General features: G+C 41.9%; 1 protein-coding gene across 1 annotated transcript in view; it reads left to right on the forward strand.

The window, feature by feature from the left end:
• Positions 1 to 9,292: 9,292 nt before the first annotated feature.
• The window catches only part of LOC145406680 (DBH-like monooxygenase protein 1 homolog), a 48,897-nt gene continuing 42,272 nt past the window's right edge, over positions 9,293 to 15,917 (forward strand). Inside the window, exon 1 of the mRNA XM_080277777.1 lies at positions 9,293 to 9,351. The gene's annotated coding sequence lies outside the window, so the exon portion shown is untranslated. The remainder of the gene's footprint in view (positions 9,352 to 15,917) is intronic.

A 15,917-nucleotide genomic window follows, 5' to 3' on the forward strand; every position in this document is an offset into this window, starting at 1 on the left:
GTGGCACAAAAGAAGAAAGCATATAATGAATGGATGAGAAATAGGTATGTGGAAGAAGTTGAGAGACGGAAGAGAGAGTTATATGCAGAAAGGAAAAGAGAGGTGAAAATATTAGTTAGAGAGAGTACAAAGAGAGTTGATGAGGAATTTGGAAGGAATTTGAGTGTAAAGTGGAGGGACTGTAAGAAAATGTTCTGGAAAGTGGTAAAGAGAGTTAGACAGGGTGGCAATGAAGTTAGTAGGGGAGTGAAAAAAAAAAATGGTAGCTTACTAGTGGAGAAGGGAGAAAAAGTGAGCAGATGGAGAGAACACTTTAAGGAATTGTTGAACATAAAGAATGAAAGTAATGCGAGATTAGGTGGCTGGGGAATGGCTGGGAGGAGGAGGGAGGTAAGAAGACAGGAAGAAATCAGTAGGATGGAAGTGGTGGAAGCAGTAAAGAAAGTCAAAATGGGGAAAGCCCCAGGAAATGATGGAGTGTGTGGTGAAATGCTGAAGAATGGGGGGGAGATAGTAGTAGAATGGATGTGGAAGATGCGCAGATTCGCCTGAGAGGCAGTTAGAATCCCGGAAGATTGGAAGTCAGGTATAATTATTCCTTTGTACAAAGGAAAAAGGGAAAAAGAAGTGTGTGGTAATCATAGGGGCATTTGTCTTCTTAGTGTATTTGGAAAAGTATATGGTAGGATGCTTATTGACACAGTGAGGGAAATAACAGAGGAATTAGTTGGAGAAGAACAGGGAGGATTTGGGAAGGGAAATGGTTGTGTAGATCAGATATTCATTCTTAGATCTTTATTTGAAAAGTTTCTAGAGAAGGGAAAGAAGTTGTATGAGACCTTCACGGATTTGGAGAAAGCATATGACAGGGTGGATAGACAAGGATTGTGGAAAGTATTAAGAATATATGGAGTAGATGAGAATTTGTTGAATGCTGTGAAGAGTACACGTATGTATAAGGGTGTTAAGGCTGTAGTGCGTGTGAATAGCGAACTAAGTGAATTTTTCTATTTGGAGGTTGGGTTGAAACAGGGATGTGTCATGTTTCCATGGTTGTTCAATCTGTACATGGATGGGGTTATAAAAGAGATACAAGGTAGGTCAGTGGATGATGGAGTGGCCCTAGTGAGAGAGGACAGTGTTTGGAACCTCCCTGTACTGTTGTTTGCAGATGATACTGTGTTGTTACGTGAAGGCGAAGGGGAGCTGCAAAGCTGGGTGGATGAGTTTGGGAGACTGTGTAAGAAACGGAATCTAAAGGTGAATGTAGGGAAGAGTAAAGTTATGGTTTTCGAGAGAGGTGAAGTCAGTGAATGTACAGTGAGGTTGGATGATGAGGAAATGGAAAATGTGAGTACTTTTAAGTACTTGGGTAGTGTGATGAGTAAGGATGGAAGTTTGGAGGGTGAAGTGCTTGAAAAGGTTGAACAAGGAAGAAAGGTTGCTGGTTCTTTGAAAGCAGTGATAAGAAACAGGGAAGTGAGCATGGAAGTGAAATAGTTACTACATGACAGTATTGTGCTACCAACTCTAACTTATGGAAGTGAAGGTTGGACGTTATTGGAGGGACATAAGTCAAGAATGAAAGCAGTGGAAATGAGTTATTAGAGAGGAGCCTGTGGAGTCACATGGAGAGACAGACCGACAAATAAGGATGTAAAGGAGCGTTGTGGCGTGGATGTGGATGTGATAGGAAGATTTCGGAGAAACATATTGAGGTGGTTTGGCCATGTGGAGAGGATGGAGAGTGAGAGACTGACGAGGAGAGTGTATGTGAGTGAGGTGGAGAGGGAGAGAGGAAGGGGGAGGCCAAGGATGAGATGGAGGGAGGGTGTGGAGAGGTATTTATGAGAGGGGGGTGTGAGTTGGGAGCAGGGCAGTGAAATGGCGGGGGACAGGGCGACGTGGAGGCAATTTGTTTCTGGCCACCCCTATGGGATTAAGGCGTCTGGCACTAGATAGATAGATAGAAAAGTGAAAAAAAGACCAGACTGAGATTATAAGTTAGGAGATTCAACCCTACAAATATCAGAAAGGGAGAAGGACCTAAGAGTGATTATCAATAACAGACTATCTCTGGCTGACCGCATCAGTGAGATGGTGTGTAACATGTATACACGACTTGTTAATATGAGAATAGCATTCACAGATATAAATGAAGACATGCTGAGAAAGATAATAACATCATTCATCAGACCAACCCTGGAGTATGCATCGGTAGTCTAGTATCCTCTTCTCAAAAAACACATAGATTAGATTGAAGAAGTACAAAGGGCAGCTACGAGATGGGTACCAAGCTTATGGGATCTTAGCTTTGAAGAAAGACTAGAAAAACTGAATCTACCAACACTACATCTCGGAAAGACAAGATAGACATAAATGAATATGTAACCTATGGGAAGCATCAGCAAGAGGACACTGCAAGAAACTACATAAAAAGGAGGCAATAAAGACGTAAGGAAATACAGTTTCTCAAATAGGGCAATGGATCAGTGGAATGCACTACCGAATGAAACAGTGTGTGCCAAAACTATACATAAATTTAAGGATATGTATGAAAAACAATGCTTTAATACACGCAACAGTCCGAGCTTGACTCATTCCTATAAAGACACAATTAGATAAGAACAATTAGGTACAATTAGGTAAGAACACAAAGGAAGTCGAGGTCAGCCTGCATACACAAACCTCAGGAAGTTCCACACAAAGAGCATGGACAAAACACTATAGGGATCCAGGTAAAAGATGCCCACAAAAGACAGGACGTTGGTTCACAAACACACTTTCGATATATTCCGCATCATAGCTAAGGTATATTTTTGCACAATGGGCGGAGATGAGTAAATGATCAATGTGTACCAACGATGAATTCCCCGCCATAACTAAGATATATTTGACTCGTAGCAGAAACAGGGAAAGGATAGTGCTAAATCAATCCCTGGACGCTGATTCCCAAACAACCCTACGGTCGATTAGCTGTCGTAACTGTGAAATATTTCTGATGAAAAGATAACAGGAGAGGGGAATGCAGAAAACACACCTACTTTCATAACTACACGACTGAGAGATGCACAAGCAGAGATTATGTGAGTAAGGCGGACGGGGAACAAATATTCGCGGTTTGTATTTATACGGCATCGTATGTGCTATCTCTGAGCAAGTCTGAAATGCGAAAAACTAAAGTCCTTTTATGGAAAACTTTAAGTGGATAAGTTAATAAGGATTAGCATATCGCCTGAACATAAACTCAAAACTTGGTGACTTGGAAAGCACGGTTTAACTAGAAAGCACTCAAAGCGCGAATACCTCCGCAAATGCCATTGCGGGATCCGGATCCGGTTCCGCCCCCAAATTTATTTATTTATTTTTTTTTCTTGGCGCGATGCCTACCCTTGCACAAAATTTCAGTGAAATTCATTGAGAAGTTTTTGAGATATCGTGTAGACAAACAAACAAAACATTCCTTCATCCCGATGATGATCCGGATCACCCCCCAAATCTAATGGATTGTTCCTTGGGCAATACCCTATCCCTTCAGAAAAATCTCAGCAAAATCCGTTCATTAGTTTCTGAGTAATCTTGTTAACAGACAAACAAACCAACGCCGGCAAAAACATAACCTCATTGGCTGAGGTAATATGGGAAAATAATACCAGAGCTATGACCAGCATTTTTAATGTGCCAGCGTTTCGGAATGCACTCATTCCAATACCTTGGCACTTTAAATTTTTGCTATACTGCAGCTACTGTGTGGAAACTTACAAGTCATCCTTTGATTGTCCAGGCTTGGTGGCCGAGTCAGTAGGTTGGTGGGCGGATGCTGGTGTGCGGTGGGTAGACAGGCAGGGATGATGGGATGGGCCGGGTGTGTGGTTGGGTGTGTGGACAGGCGGGATGGGTGGAGTAAGTGAGTGAGGTGACTAGATAGGATGGGTAGGTGGGATGAGTGGGAGGGGTAGGACAAAGCTACCTAGATAGTTAAATACCGAGTCACGCTCTCGTGACGTGACAGGGGCCGATGAACTGCTCTAAACAGCCCATTCTCTTTCTTCTTGGCTTGCTGCATACCTACACAATAGTCATCAGTTTTACTTCATTCTGTCATCCTGGTACCATTGGTTCATCTCACGTGATACTGCTATCTTCGAATGTACGCAGAACTCACCATTACTTTAATATGTATACATTAATTTTTTTTAATACTAATATAATACTAATTCTATAATTAACCAGGAAAATATTAGTACAAGCAAGACATATAACTGGAATGCACACACACACACACACACACACACACACACACACACACACACACACACACACACACACACTCACACTCACACTCACACACACACACACACACACACACACACACACACACACACACTCACACACACACACACACACACACACACACACACACACACACACACACACACACACACACACACACACACACACACGCAAGCAAGCATAGAATGATAAGTTACTAGAAAGCACTTGGAGAGCACATACCTCCGTCATTGCCATTGCCATTAAAAAGGATCCGGATCCGGATCTGTGGATATAGGATCCAGATCCTCCCCAGAATTTAATAAATTCTTTCTTTATCCATGGCCCACCTTTCGACAAAATTTCATTAAAATTCATTGAGAACTTTGGAGATATTGTGCGGATGCGCCGGATCCTGTTCCGGATCCTACTCTAAGTTTAATAATTTCTTTCTTGGTCCATGGCCCACCATTCCACAAAATTTCATAAAAATCCGTTCATAACTTTTCGAGTAACTCTGCTAAGAGATCCGTGGATATAGGATCCGTCTCCGGATCCGCTACATAATTTAATGAATTCTTTTTTGGACCATAAGCCACCTTTCCACAGAATTTCATTGAAATTCATTGAGAACTTTTGGAGATATTGTGCGGGATACTCCGGATTCGAATCCGGATCCGCCCCAAAATACAATAATTTCTTTCTTGGTCCATGTCCCACCTTTCCACAAAATTTCATCATAATCCATTCGAAACTTTTTGAGTAATCCAGCTAGCAGACAGACAGACAAACAAACCGAAAACAAACCAACGCCGGCATAAATATAACCTCCTTGGCGGAGGTAATAACATAATGCTCGTAAATGCAAATGCGCCTGCAATATCAGCAGTATCAATAATCCTATCCACATGTAACGCTTTCCACTATTAACTAATACTACGTTTTGTTTGCATATATAAATAGATAGATAGATAGATAGAGATAGATAGAGATAGATAGATAGATAGATAGATAGAGATAGATTGATTGATTGATTGATTGATATAGTTATATACAGTAGATATATAGATAGATAGATAGACAGATAGATAGATGTAAGGACATTCAAGCGCTAAGTGTTGAAAACTATTTTTTTAGAGATAGAGATAGATAGATAGATTGACTGATTAATTGATATAGATATATACAGTAGATATAGAGATAAATAGATAGATAGACAGATAGATAGATGTAAGAACATTCAAGCGCTAAGTGTTGAAAACTATTTTTTTTTTTCAGTTGCTTTCCATATTGTTACTGGATGCCTTAGCAGGGTCACTGTGTTGTATATTGCGAATGTATTTCTTGCAATGTGATAATTTCATATTTGCAGAGACGCCACTAAGTCATAACTGCTTCAGATCATAAAGAGAGAAATGAAGACCAATGAACAGCTTCCTTACAACAGTTTTTTTTTTATTACTGAAGGAAGAATTTTTTCCTTATATACTTGGAAAATTCACAAGGTGTTAGAGCAGACTGAATTCAGTGGCCATTTCAAGACTCCTCTGTCAAGAACCTGAAAGTAGTCACATTATCGTTCAGGTATGTCAGCATCAGGATTCTTGTCAGTGGAGAGGCGAAATGTACAGTCACGATGTATAGTTTCTTTACCCCCTGGAAGACAAAGTTGTAGATAATCCAGGGGAACAGATCACACACACACACACACACACACACACACACACACACACACACACACACACACACACACACACACACACACACACACACACACACACACATTTATATACTAAATGTTATTGAACTACCAATATCCATTCATCTGGCCTTAATTCACCCTGTCTTTCACATCCTTCTCGCCATGGGTAGGGAGGAGGGGAGGGTAGAGAAACCAGGTATCGTTACTGTACGTACTGAACATTTTTTTTTTTTAAGCTTTTCAGAACTGAGTGAGCAATATAAGTTAAAATACAGGTTAGTACACTGACATCCTGAAGGGATATACGTTCATCGGGCAGACCCAACAGAGGGATGGTTCACCTGCTCCTGTGGCGTCATCAGGCGAGCCCCTTACTCAGGCCTGGTGTTTTAGGTGGCCATGGGTAGGCACGATGGGGTGAGTGGATGGGGTGGGCAAAGTGGATGAGGTGAGTGGGTAGAGTGGGTGGATGGGGTGACTGGAAGGGGCTAGTAGGTGGGGTGTGTGTGTGGGCGGAGTGAGGGTGAGGGATGTGTGGTTAGGTGAAGTTAGGGGCGAGTGAGTAAATTATGAGGGCGTGAGGGGTGGGTGGGCTTTGTGGGTGGGTGAATGGGTGGACTTTGTGGTTGGTCGAACTTTCTGGGTGGGTGGGTGGATACGGAGCCTCCCAGAGGACAAAGCAGGAGACGGGCTTATACAGTGGGTGAGTGGGTGGTTTGGTGGGTGGGTGGTTGAAAAAGGTCCATTGGTGAACAGGTCCATGGGCTAAATAGGTCCATGGTTGAAATAGGTCCATGTGGGAGAATGGGTGTACGGGGAATACGTCCTTGGCCGAAATGGGTCCAGGTGGAAACGTAGGTCCACTTCGTAGAAAAGGTCCGTGAAGGGGAACAATGATCCATGTGGGGATTCGATGTCACAGGGGGAGAAAATGAGTCCACAGGGAATAATAGGTGGATGGAAAAAATAGGTCCATGGAGGGAAAATAAGTCCTTGGAGAAAATAAGTCGATGACGAACATAGGTTTATGGGGAATATAGGTCACTGAAGAGAAAAGAAGTCCATGGAGGGTTAATGGGTCCGTGGGTAAATAGGTCCTGAAGGGAAAATAGGTCTGTTGGGAAGAAATAGGTACATGGGGTAAAAAATGTCTATGGGAGAAAGAGAAACTGACCTATGGGCAAAATAGGTCCATCGTGAAAATAGGTCCCTGGGGAAAATTGGAACAATGGAGGACAATAGGTCTATGTAGGAAAATTGGTCCATAGGTTGAAAATAGGTTCACAAGGGAAAATAGGTGGTGGGGAGATGACCCCTACGGGGTGTAGATGAAGACAGGCTTATGTGGTAGTATAATACTAGAGTAAATACGATCATGAGAGTTAATGGTAACGCTGTTAACCCTCGGTCTCCTATAACTCATGCTTAATTGAATGTAATGGTCTGGCGTGTCTCCTATAACTCATGCTTACTTTAATAAAATGGTCTGGCGTCAGCTGGAATGCGGTACTAGAGTTGTCACCACAATAGTGTCTCTTTCAGGCTCTGTGACTCACTCTTGTTTGCCTGGAGTTATCTGGCTTTAGCTGGACTAAAATACGAGAGCCGTCCCGACCACGGCAACTCCCATTTGTTCTCGTTACTGTTGTTACTGGGGGTCGCTTATAACAATTCCATCTGGTACGCAGAGCGGCACATGTCTCTTTCTTGTCGCTGGGGAGGGACTACTGGTTTGAAGTGTGTATTAACGGGTGTTGTAGGAATAGTGGCATGAGTGTAGTGAAGGTTTGTTTCAGACGTTACTTTCCTATGCATAATGACGCAGTCGGCAACAGGTTGCTATGCGCTGCAACCAGAAAAAAAGTTGTTGCTGTGTCCTTGTAAAATAAAATGTGTTCGATTTTGTTTTTAATGGAGAGTAATTCCGGAGGTTTTAAAGGCGCATAACCAGAACTGTGAGAGCGGAGGGGTAGGGGAGTTCCAGTAGGTAAACATCCTCATCCCAGAATTTTGATATGGAGAGAGAGAGAGAGAGAGAGAGAGAGAGAGGGAGGGGGGAGAAAGAGAGAGAGAAAATGACTACGAAAATATTTTTTTATCCGTCCCCTCCCCTTGGGTATTGTTTTCACTCTATTTGTTTGTTTGTCTATCTGTCTGACAACAATTTTACGCGAAAACTACTGGTGCGATATTGACTAAAATTGCAGGGATGATGGGATATGATCTTGTGATCGCCTGATTAAATTTTAGGCCAAACTGGGCTAAGGCCCAGGATGTAGTCCCAAAAAATACAAATTAAAAAAAATCTTTCTTTCTCCATGACACCTTTCAAATTCGTCATATCGACGTGAATCCAAAACCTAAAGGTGCATCTTTCAAATCTGCATCCTATAACATGCCTCATTACATCAGGGGGGTCACCCCCCAGTTAGCGGTGAAGCGGTCAATGTCAGGTGGGTAGGGCCTAAAATTTCAATGGGCATAAAATCGTCAATTTTCACCCGATTTACTTCAGATTTGATATGTGACATTTTTGACTAGATATCCTGTTGTGTTTATACGTCAGCACTAAAATAATTGCCGGAGACGGGTTTGCTAGGCACTGGCACCGCTTCTTGTTTGTTACTTGAAGGGTTCTGTCCTAATATAGTTAATACATGCTGAATTTCATGTTCATTTGGGAGCAGATAAGGGGATTTACAAGCAGTCGAAGAAGAAGAAGAAAAAGAAGAAGAAGAAGAAAAAAGAAGAAGAAAAAAGAAGAAGAAGAAAAAGAAGAAGAAGAAAAAAGAAGAAGAAGAAAAAAGAAGAAGAAGAAGGTGATGATGATCATGATAATGATGATGATGATGATGATGATACTGATGATGATGATGATGATGATGATGAAAATCTGCAGCTACGCCCCCATATCGTGTGGTGTATGAGTGGAGGCAGTGGCGGGGGATCGGGGTTCTGGCAGGGTCTGTGTAATGGTAGACTGATTATGTCCTTGGGGAAACCTTAGCCACAGAGAAGCTTAACCCATTTCTTCAATAAAGACAAGTCCCGTGACAAGTAATAATTTTCCGGAAATGATTTTTCGTTGTATTTTTTTTTTTTCCCCGCAATAATAGTCACTCCTGTTTTGTTGTGAAGTGTTCGGTGGCTGTATGGATCAAGAATGTAAACAGGGAATCTCATACGAAAGTTTGGATCAAGACGGTTTACGACTGTGTGTGTGTGTGTGTGTGTGTGTGTGTGTGTGTGTGTGTGTGTGTGTGTGTGTGCAAGCACGTGACAGGCGGTCGGTGCTTGGTAAATTACAGTAGTGCGAAGCGAGGGGTGATAGGCGGTGGTGGGACAGTGTTCACTCCTTCCTCCGTACCCGGATTAAGGTAACCACAGTATTTTATGCAACGGCTGAGAAAGTGAAAGGAAAATAAGAGACTAAGCGAAAATGGATGATAGAACATGAGGGTATTACTTTTTAAGTCATCAAAGTCAACCTGTAACATTCCACTGCATGACATAGGCCTCACCTGATCTTGTGCTGTTTGTTTCCTTTCCAAAATCCCAAGATCTCTATCGAGTTTTCTGTTGTCATCGGTTGCTCTTTTATTTTTGTCTGGGATCCTGTATCTCCTGAAGTTATTTTATATTTCATTACACCATCTACTTGCTCGTCTTGCTCTTGGTCGTCTTGAATTAGTTGTTACCCAGTCGGTTGCTTTCCTTGTCCATATGTAGTGTCTTCTACAAATATTTCCCGCTCGCTGCCATTTCTTCTTTTTAATGTATTTTATCATGTCCTCTACTTCAGTTCGTTTTCTAATTCAAGCTGATTCTTTCCTATCTCTCTGGTGACAGGGAGAGCTGGAGCTCCCGTTGCAGTAGCCCTCAGGACCTGTTCCTGACCATCTCCCATTGCTGACATTTTCATTGTTTTTATAAACACATAGAGTAGACCAGTATACTCTCATTAAACCTCTACTTTCAACTGTCGACACCACATTACAGGCACATTAGATATCACACTTTCCATTTCCATCCCTCTTTAGCAATGGCTGTTGCATTATTATCAGCAAATTCGAAGGTATCTCGGACAGCCACCACTAGCAGGGTAGGGATGGCGGCACAGGGTCCTCCTTGTTGCAATCAAGCGGCTGTGCCGACAGCAGTTGTTGAAAACATTGTTCATTTTCGTCAGCGGAGAAGCGCATGTTCGGCCTTATATTTCACTAATGTCCGTGGTCTAAGTACCAGTCTGAATTCCGTTCACTTTTTCCTCCAGTCAGTGTCCCCTCTAGACCTGTTCCTCACAGAAACCCAAATCTCTCCCTCTACTGGTATATCCCCATTTTGTTTTCCTAGTTTCCATCTCCTCACAAACTTCTTTAACAAGGGTGGCACCTGTTCCTTTATCAAATCTGAATTTGCGATTGACACTGTTCTGAACTTCACTTCAGCTAACTTTGATTATTCATTACGTAAACTATATTACCTAAATATTACAAAATGTATCTGTATAGTTTATTGCTCCCCCAATGCTACTTCAGAAACCAGCGTATTTGACTCCATATTCACATAGTTGACCAACCTTAATATCACCCTCACCAGTGAAATTACCGTTTTGGGGGATTTTAACGTCCATAGTGTAGAACGGTTATTATATTCTGCCGGGACTGACGATACTGGTTTAGAATGCGAGATGTTTGCAGAATCGTTTGATTTCACGTCATTGGTAAAACAAACAACCAGAATACCAGATAAACCTGACCATAACTCCTATTTCTTGGACCTTTTCCTGACAATTAACCCAGATCAATACAGGATAGAGGCACTGTCACCACCTGGATCCTCCGACCACATTCTCATCAAAGCCTCTTTAGTCAGTTGCCCTAAACATCCCCGTCCTGAACCTGTCGGGGTGACCAAATGGAACTTTGATAGGGCAGACTGGAATGGATTTAGAAATTATCTTGCTCATATTCCATGACAGTCTTTCTTCTCCAGTGACATCAATTCTACCCAGTCCCACATTAATGACTTAATACAAGCTGGTATGGAATTGTTCATACACAGTCAACAATTCAGTAAAAGATTGGACTCCCCAAAATGGTCTGAGAGCATCTGTGCCAGAGCAACGACTCAAAAGTCCTGTGCATATAACATTTCCTTAAAATAAAAAATCATCTGAATTGCTCAGTCAATTGAAGATTGTTAGAAACCACGCAAAAGCAGTAATACCTCTTGCTAAATCAAACTTTCTTCAAAACCAAGCATCCAAATTAAATAATCCTAATGACAACAGAATATTCTGGTCAACTCTCCTTTCTTTCAATAATAACTTCAACAAGTCATCACCCATTCCTCCACTAATATCTTCAGATGTCAAAACTATAAAAGACACGCGTGGCAAAGCGAATATCCTTGCCAGTACATTTGTCAGAAATTCTACCTTAGAGGAAGTCAGCCAGAATGTCCCTGTACTAGGACTTGACTCTCCCGAAATTGCTTCACCCAAAATACAGACTAGATACGTAAAATCAATCCTAGGTAAGTTACCAACCAATAAAGCTCCAGGTCCAGATGGAATTCCTCCAACTGTTTTGAAAAAGTGTTCCCCAGAGTTAGCTTCTGTTCTAGCTAAATTATCCAGGCTATGCGTACGTACTTCTTCCTTCCCTAATGCGTAGAAAGAAGCCAATATCCACCCACTTCCGAAGAAAGGAAGTTCCTCTAATCCCTCTGCCTTCAGACCAATAGCTATCATATCTTCTCTAGGTAAAGAATATGAGATTGTGATCAATTAGCATATTGTAAAACATCTTGAATCCAGCAACTTAATAAGTGGCAGTCAGTACGGATTTCGTCATGAAAGATCCATTGGTGATGTACGGAATCTCTTGACTCATACCATCCATCAGTCAATTGACCAAAATGGAGAAACCCATGCAGTAGCCTTTGATATTTCTAACGCTTTTGGCAGAGTGTGGCACAGTTCTTTGCTCTCCAAACTCCCTTGTTATGGACTATCACCTTTTGTTCCCCTGATCTCCTCATATTTCAGCGACAGAAAGATAAGACTAAAAGTAGATGATGTACTGTATATTCCAATTTCCACTTGATTAATGCTGGCGTGCCACAAGGATCAGTCCTGGCTCCTGCCTAATTCATATTAATGGTCTCTAATCTGTCACCCATAATCCCACTCATTAATATGCAGATGACTCAATGCTTCACAATTCATTTACTCTTAAACACCAATTCATAGTGTTTTGTATCTCTAAACCACAACTCAATAGGCCAATCTCCATAAATCAAGACATCTAAGAGTGGGGACAAAATAAAACTCTCATTTAACGCTAGGAAAATCAAATGTATACAACTTACTAATATATACATATTGCCTGATTCCTCTATTACCTTCAATGGTACTAATATTCCTGTCTCAAAAAGTATTGAAATTCTCGGTGTTTCACTTAACAATGCCCTCAACTGGACCTCTCATGTTAGATCACTTGCTTAAACCACTTCAAAGAAACTGGGATTATTGTTCAGAGTCCGTAACTTCTTCATTGACGAGCAGTTAGCTATAATTTGCGAGTCATGTGTGCTCTCAGCTGGAATATTGCTCGCCCTTGAGGAATGGATGTGGAGAGGTTTCACTAAAACAACTGGACAAAATTCAGAACAAAGCTGTTAGAATGATTAATAACCCTACTATTACAAATTAATTTCCTCCCTTACAAGCAAGAAGGAATGTTGCCTCCCTTGCATTATTTTAGAGATTCTTTTATGGCAAATGATCAGACGAAGTTGCATCCATTGTCCCACCTCTCCGCTCCTTCCCCCTTGCCACACGGGTATCTGGTAATGCTCATGAATGGCCTGTCACACTGCCATATCGCAGAACTTCTATCAAAATACTTTTATTCCCTGACCTGCATCTCTTTGGATCTTGCTTCCCCAGAGTGGTTTCCCCCAAAAACTTCACCGTGTGGCTGTTGAAGTCCTGCTGTTACAGATCTTTTTATGAATCGATGACACCTGTAATCTGGTGTATAAATTACTTTTTAAAATTCATTTGTTCTTCCTTCCTCACAAGTGAAGCCGTATGAACCCCTTGGAATCTCAAGTTTTCCAAGGGGGTGTTTGGCTCTAGTCATTGATCGCCTCAATTACGAATTCAAATTAAAAAAGATTTTCCGTCGTAGCACTCTATGTTTTGGCATCATCTCTGGCAATTAAATATCGGAGATTCCGCATAAAATTGTACATTAACATTTTTTGCAATGTTTTGATGGCGAAATCAACAAGGGAAAACACCCCATTTCTGGCTTTAATCATCTCATCAGCAACCAAGTCTTTATCAGTTCTGTTTCGTCGGCACGACAGGTTGGCAGTGGTGACTGCGTGTGTGTGTGTGTGTGTGTGTGTGTGTGTGTGTGTGTGTGTGTGTGTGTGTGTGTGTGTGTGTGTGTGTGTGTGTGTGTGTGTGTGTGTGTGTGTGTGTGTGTGTGTGTGTGTGTGTGTGTGAGAGAGAGAGAGAGAGAGAGAGAGAGAGAGAGAGAGAGAGTTTTCTGTCTGTGTGGGTGTATGTAAGAATGTCTTTTGTTCCAGTATATATTTCATTGTTCAGGTACCATCATGAAAAAATAATATATCAGAAGGAAATTGTGATAATACGGCACTCGCTCGCTCGTCACGCTCTCACAAAGCACACTTTACTGGTTAGAATATGGGACGTATTTTAGGTGACAGCTGAGAAAGAAGGCTTCGTAGCATCTATTCCAAATCGACTTATTTTACATGATAAACTTTTTTTTTCCTTATTGTAGAGCACATTATTGAGGGAAACGATGACAACAATAAACATGTACACGCAAATAAAAGAAGAGAATATCAAGAATCAAGATATTAAATGTATAATGAATAGGTTTTCAAAATCAGTAAAAATCGGATAAAAAAGAGGAAAACTATGAAAAAATTGAAAAAATAAAAAACTGGTACAAAATTTGGTAATAACTGCTACGAAGTCTGGTAAGGCACATAAAATACGGCTGTCTGACCCTTAAGTACGACAGGTGGCCAGATTCACAAACAAGTTTTACCACCATTTCCATCTAGTAAATCAGATTTGTTTCTGTAGGAGGAAAAATGGGCAGGAAGACTCTACAGTAAACTCTCAAGGGTTTCTTGTCTTCCATGAAAAAGAAAAAAAAATCTTAACAGGACGGTCATTCTCCATTAAGACTTGCAGACACGACAGGGAAAGGAGAGAGCTGAAACTCCCACGCCTCTTCTTTATCCTGCAAATCAGCATCCTAGTTACGAGATGGATTCGAATAAGTTTGTTAGGAAGCCCTACTCCTGATTTATATAACGCTCAGTGGGTGTTATTCTGCTTTGCTCTAACACTGGATTCTCAGGAAAATTGCTGGAACGAAATAAAGTCGTCTGCCTTGAATGGCGGAGTGTGGTACTCTGCTCTGCTCGCAGAGAACTTCGCTTAAAGAATATAACCTCGTTTCGTTCAAAAATGATATAATCTTGGCCTCTGCTACCTACATGAAAAATTGCAGTATAATTGGTCAAATCTCTCTCTCTCTCTCTCTCTCTCTCTCTCTCTCTCTCTCTCTCTCTCTCTCTGTACAGTATATATATATTTTAATGGTACTAAAATTTGTCACCTTACCCCTTCTAAAATAGCCATGGAAACTCCGACCGCGTTATGGTAAAAACTTTTGGCTACTGGAATCCTGGGCACCAAACACGATATATATGCCTTGCCTGCTCCCTACACCTCACAAGCGCAAGACGAATAGGTGAATCTCCCCAATGCACTTCTTGCAGAGAATGGATCCACATCACATGCACGACAATAACAGATGTCAGACAACGGCACAGTACATGGGTGTGTGTTAGGTACAACGCATCCACAAGCACGCCTCCTGTCACACCAAACACAACTCCCCCATCCCTTCCAATAACCCATTCCCTATTCACCCCACCACAAACATCACAACACAATCCCTGCACACAAGCACATCTACAACACAGACATACACTCGACGCACATAGCCTCGAACACTTATTAAAAAAAAATATATATCAGAAACAGAAAAATCCCTTCACCGCCCTCGCATAAATATAGCACTCCTACAAGAAACGCAACTCTCACACACACACACACACACACACACACACACACACACCGACGGGTGTGTGAAGGTCACAGCCTCGCCCTTAGATCGGACTATATGAGCTCTCAGCTCCCTTCCGGGAGGGTAAAATGCTGACGATCACGACCATCAAGTGATCCTGACCGACCCGGTGAATTACACACACACACACACACAAAGGGCAGATCCCCCAAATCAGACACTACTCACACATTCGTTTAGACAGAAATGAGAGCAGTGGTGTATGCCTCGTTACATACATTCACCCAACAGTCCTCTACAAAGACACAACACAATCAACACAATCCCTTTTCCAGAATGATGCAGCAACACAGTGTCACATCTGGTCACAAGCCAGAAATCAACACTTTTAACATTATATTCCCCCTGACTTCTCCCGTACTATACCAGCTCAATACAACCCTCAGCTACTCCCCTTAACACAGACACCTAAGCCTACCGTTGCTGGGGACTTTGACGCTAAAAACACTGCCTGATATGAACACAGTCAAAACAACCGCCGAGACGTCGACATTTCTTCACAACTCAAATTACTCAATAACATGTACTGAACAGTCACTCATGAAAGAACGCGAGGCCTGCACGACTGTGGATAGATTCAGTCTCTCCATCTATCTGTGCGACGAGTCACTAGACACCTGACAACGTAGACACGAACCACGAGACGCTCTGATGGGTGAACATGTAGCTGTACGATTGAGGGAGTGTGATCGGGACATCACCCAGCCCTCCTCAGCTACCAGCTAAGATTTGGG

The sequence above is a fragment of the Coenobita brevimanus genome, chromosome 71 (assembly GCF_032717465.1).
Source record: "Coenobita brevimanus isolate Jiangsu-jjx chromosome 71, ASM3271746v2, whole genome shotgun sequence".
In the NCBI taxonomy this organism is placed as follows: Eukaryota; Metazoa; Arthropoda; class Malacostraca; order Decapoda; family Coenobitidae; genus Coenobita; species Coenobita brevimanus.